Here is a 6,031-nt window from a genome sequence, read left to right on the forward strand (position 1 = left end):
TAATGACACTTGCCATAAAACAGCCATAGAAATAAGAAGTAGAAGGGACAGAGAAGGGATATATCAGTAGGTTTGGAGCTTTTAGCCTGGAGGGGAGGTCAGAGAAGGTGTTCCTCTTTGGCATGTTTCTGTGTTTTGTGTGAAGCTAGGTAAAATGCAGAAGGACTCTTGGGAGTAGTTCTTATGCCTCTTCATGAAGCTGGCCTGTACTACAATAGAAGCCTGTGTATTCATATGGTCAATAGGTCAGAAATATAAACAGCTAACTTACAGTGATTTCACAGCTGCATTTGCATGGAAAAATAAAGGTTTGTAAAATGAACTGACTGATTATTAATGATCAATAAATATTAATAATTATGAAATATTTTTGGTTAACAGAAAGAAAATTTCACTTCATACCTAGATATAAACATTGAAGAACTGTTCAATAGTATGATAGCATGTCTGAGAGAAACATTTGGCTTTTAGCTGTGTGTTAAGAATTACAGTGTGTTCCCAGGATGCAAGAGAAAGCATTCCATAAATATTTACTACGAATGCATTGTTAAAACTTGATTAATGTGAACGGACAAGAGACAAACATTGGTTGCTCTGTTTAATGTTGTGGTCCTTGTTCATTTATCCTGCTTTTTTTTCCCAAGGAAAAAGGACACGCAAAGCCAATGTAAGCAGTTTAGAGCAACGAAGCTATCTTTGCAGCTAGAACTATTTTTCAGTAAAATGATAACAAGTGAACACTCTCACTAGGTGAGTGGCAAATTAGGTAGATGTCATTGTGTAAGACTTTCCATACGGATATATTGAATGTGTCAAGTAAAACAACCTACCATTTGACAGATGATGGTTTTCAAGAAGACTACTGTATTCGCATTGCTGGATCACTATTGGAAGAGCCAGATGAAGTTGATGCAGTTCCAGATGCTAAATATGAAAAGTTGATTGGAAGGCTCGACAAATGTAGCATTTGCAACCACAGACTTGCTGCTGAAGTACCCGCTAAGTGAGTTTTGTATACTTCTGATATTGAAGCACTGCAATGCACAGTGTAATACATCAGGGAAATGTTAGTCTTGATGTCTCAGATATACATTCATTTGCAAATACCCAGTCCATAAATTAAAGACTGTTTCCTTTAGCCATAGACAAGTTTTCTTTATGGATAATTTCAATGAGCATTTAAGTTTACATAGCAAAGAAATAAGTAATATTTCCACGCTAAGTATTATTTCCACAGCAAGCAGCTGTGTTAAACAGTTTGAGTAGCTTTTCAGATAAAGAGAACTGCTAGTGAAAATGCTGAAAGATGCTGACATTTGGTCTCAGGTTTTTTCCTTTCCTTCTGTGTGCTATTTAGTGGAACTTGAGAATTTGAAATAGCGTCCTTGGTTTTGAATGGGAGAAGGGGTAAAATACATTCATGAAAGATGATCAGCAAGTGCAAAATGTTCCTCACAGCATCTTGACTACTGTTCACCCCTCCCTGCAAGCCATTCATTCCTGAGGCTTGTGGGTCTGGCAGAGCAATTCATCATTAACCTGTCTTTTACACTCAGCTGTTTTACAAGTAGAAAGCACATACCTACCTGACAAATTTTGCAATGGCCTAGGATTTCTATAAAAAGAGGGTGGGAACAACTTCAGTTAATGTAGTACTTTCTCTCAAAATATTGTCTTAGCATTTGGCATTTAGTATGATACCATTGGAGTCTGAATGCCAAGTTTTTTGTAATTGGACCTAGTGTTCTCTCTCCTGCAGGATTTCTTTGATGGGCAATCAGTATATTGAACATTTTGTAAAAACTTTTTTTAAAAAAAATTGGATATGAATAAGATTTCCTTTCTACTGTCCTCCTTAAGCACATTACAGTCTCAAGTGTGCTTCATAGACATATTTGCATTCAAAACAATTATTCATGCTATTACGTTTAAAAAAAAAATATATCTGTGTCTTCCTGGTAAAATACAGGCAATCTGACCAATAAAAAGCAAGTGGGCTACTCTTCTTAGTCCTACAGTGCTCTGAGCATGCAGAAAATCCTGAAAACAATTGTCCTAAGGCTAGCGGTACATGGCAGACCACTGTTTACATTTTCATTAGAGCTCTGAAGCCAGTGGCTTCAGCAACTTAATAGACACCATGAAGGAGATATTTTGAAAAATGGCAAGATATGATTACTTATTTTAAATGGAAGTTGTACCGTATGATTTATCTCTTCCACAGAGCACATAGTACAATTGAATCAACTGATCTCTTACTGTGTTTCAGGTTCACAATGCTCAGGCTCTATAGGTGATCTACTCAAGATATGTTGACACATGGCTGCTTGGGAAAGTGGTGAGTTAAAGTGTATACCAGTGTCCTAAGAGTCTTCTGAATACTGTGCCTCCCTCAGATCCGTAGAGATGCATCATCACTGTGCAAGTGGGAGATGGTGGGCTTACATATGAAGGCTTATTTCTCAGATCTCACTACCTCTTTGTAACATATCAGAGGTGCATAACAATCTGCTTTTGAGAGAATTATGAAACTGGCGTGTTCATACTTTCCACATTTGTCATTGACAACACAATTAATGCCATCTTCATATTGGCTCACATTACCATTCTGACACAGGCATTTAAAAGAAATTCCAGTTGTGCTTTTTATTGTACCCAAGTCATTATTTGTATAGACTAGAGAAGAACAAGGACCATTGGTGTGTATGTGAGGGAGAGTGTGCGTGCGTGCACTCACACACAGGAGGAGATGTTTGGGAAATGATCGGCACATAGCAACAGAAAAAAATCACAGAATCACAGAATCACAGAGGTTGGAAGGGACCTTTTAAGATCATCTAGTCCAACCAATGAAAAAAAAAAACAAAAAACCCAAAAACAAAAAAAAAAACCAAAAAAAAAACCAAAAACCACCACACACGCAACCCACACACACACCACCACACCACCCAACACTAATCCATATTCCCAAGCACTATGTCAACTCCTCTCTTGAATACCTCCAGGGATGGTGCCTCAACCACCTCCCTGGGCAGCCCATTCCAATGCCTGACAACCCTTTCAGTAAAGAAATATTTCCTAATATCTAACCTGAACTTCCCCTGGCGCAACTTGAGGCCATTGCCTCTTGTCCTATCATCTGTAACTTGGGAGAAGAGACCGACCCCCACCTCTCTACAGCCTCCTTTCAGGTACTTGTAGAGAGCAATAAGGTCTCCCCTCAGTCTCCTCTTCCCCAGACTGAACAACCCCAGCTCCCTCAGCCTCTCTTCGTAAGACTTGTGCTCCAGACCCCTCACCAGCTTCGTTGCCCTTCTCTGGACCTGCTCCAGCACCTCAATGTCTTTCCTGTGGTAGGGGGCCCAAAGCTGGACGCAGTACTCGAGGTGGGGTCTCACCAGTGCCGAGTACAGGGGGACGATCACCTCTCGGGTCCTACTCACTACACTGTTCTTGATACAGGCCAGGATGCTGTTGGCCTTTTTGGCCACCTGGGCACACTGCTGGCTCATGTTCAGCCTGCTGTCGACCAACACCCCCAGGTCCTTTTCTGCCAGGCAGCTCTCCAGCCATTCTTCCCCAAGCCTGTAGCGCTGCCTGGGGTTGCTGTGACCCAAGTGCAGGACCCGGCACTTGGCCTTATTGAACCTCATCCCGTTGGTCTCAGCCCATCGATCCAGCCTGTCTAGATCTCTCTGCAAAGCCTCTCTACCCTCCAGCAGATCAACACTGCCACCCAGCTTGGTGTCGTCTGCAAATTTGCTGAGGGTGCTTTCGATCCCCTCGTCCAGATCATTGATAAAGATGTTGAAGAGAACCGGCCCCAGTACCGAGCCCTGTGGGACACCACTCGTGACCGGTCGCCAACTGGACTTCATTCCATTCACCACCACTCTCTGGGCCCGGCCCTCCAGCCAGTTTTTAACCCAGCGGAGAGTATACCCATCTAAGCCATGAGCATCCAGTTTCTCCAGCAGGATACTGTGGGACACTGTATCAAAGGCCTTGCTAAAGTCTAGGTAGATGACATCCACAGCCTTTCCTTCATCCACCAAGCGAGTCACTTTGTCATAGAAGGAGATCAGGTTTGTCAAGCAGGACCTGCTCCTTGTGAACCCATGCTGGCTGGGTCTCTTTACTGTTTATAAGATGAACCCTTTAAAATTATAATGAAGTGTCTGCCATTGTAAACACAGAACCACAGAATTGTTGAGGTTGGAAGGCATGTCATGAAATCATCTAGTCCAATCCCCCTGCTGAAGCAAGGTCAGCCAGAGCAGGCCGCTCAGGACAAGCCTCATTTTGATCATCAAATAAGTATTGGATTACCAAAAGAACCTATGGTAGTGGCTTAGAATCATAAGATCTTTCTAAGTGTGTTTTGTCTTATCGGATTCTGTTCTTTGCGTTCATGGCTCTTGTTCTCAGTTGTTTCTCTGAAACCATGACAATGAAGAATTGTAATTAAGAACAAACCTAGAGATTCTCCCTTAATCACATGATTCCAGAAGCTGAAGTTTAAGACAAAAAATAGATACAGATATTTTTAAATTATTCAAACAGTGTGTCACATCTAGTCTAGGCTCCACACAAAGTTGCATGCAGTAGAACTAACAGCCAGCCCTTGAGCAGAGCAGTGGTTATAAATTAACTACCCAGACTGAAGATAATGAATTTTATAATCAGGAATTTCCCCAGACTTTACTCAGCTCAGGGATGAAAACTAGCAAATGTTTTAGGGAGAAGCCACAGCTGATCTCAACTACAATCATGACTTTTTAAGGAGAGGGTCACTTCACTTATTCTTGATATGGTTTGATTGCTTCAAAAACAGTACAGGAGAGAGAAATTTACTTTGAAGTCTTAAAATGTTGATAATTATTCTTTGCTTCCCTCTTCTGGAAGCTTCAAATTCTTGCTTATGCCATCTGCATGCCCATCACATAACTTTCAGTGATTCATACCCACCTCCTTTTTGTCATAGTTGTCATTTTCCTCCCTTGTTTACATGTACCACACCCTGAAGTTGCTCGCTTGCCTTTTTAAAATAACATCTGTTTTTACTCATTTAAGCACTCCATGAAGATCCTTGAGACAGGAGATTTTTTTCCTCCTTATGTGAGTAATGTCACAGGCATGATGCATCTAGGTTTTCCAAAGGATCCAAAGGGGTTGGTCTCTTAGAATTAAATGAACAGGTAAAAACCAAAGATTGACTGTTTTTTTTGGATTTTTTTTTTTCCCCCAAAGATCCCGTGATGGGCTTGGTTTTGACTGCAGCAGTTAGTAGGGATAATTCATTTAGAAGTTTTGTCCTCTAACTTTACTACAAGCATACCTTGGCATTTCTGAATGGTTTTAAAAGTTCCCATGGTTACTATGAATTCCTTCATCTTACATTGTATTGCCAACTGCCAGTAGGAATCAATGAAGGCTCCCAGTAGGTCCTATTCAGTGAGATGCTATTGACTTTGAAAAAGGCTTTTTATGCCTTATTAAAGAAAAACCTGATCTGAATTTACAAGATTACCTAGAGGAGGTTTTTCACTAAGAACAGGTTTACTTCTGGTAGGTTATTTCCTGCTCCTAAATAGGAGATTTATTTGCAGATACAGGACATCTTATCTTGGTCTTTGTTTAGAGGAATATCTCTTCTTCTAGAAGTTTCCTCCTATAAAACCTCAATCTCTGTGTGTTTTCTTCTGACCTCAGTGAAGCTTTTTCCACACAGAACCCCTCCAGATTCATGCTATTCTAATTCATAACTCCACAATAGTGAAAAGAGAGAGGTATAAGTGAAAGATCTGCAAATATTCTTGTTTTCTGTGTAGCTCTGTTTGCATTGCTACTTGCATCCCTCCCATCCATGACTGTACTGTAGAGTTATATAACCTTAAGAGGCCTTCTAGGCTGAGTAAAAGCACCAAAACACATGGGGCAGAGATGCATTGTCCAAATGAAAATTAGACTAATCGCCAGCAAGTAATTAATATTTCATGGTGCCGAGGATGGCTGAGATGAATTTGGGTTT

The sequence above is a fragment of the Numenius arquata genome, chromosome 1, assembly GCF_964106895.1.
Source record: "Numenius arquata chromosome 1, bNumArq3.hap1.1, whole genome shotgun sequence".
NCBI lineage: Eukaryota > Metazoa > Chordata > Aves > Charadriiformes > Scolopacidae > Numenius > Numenius arquata.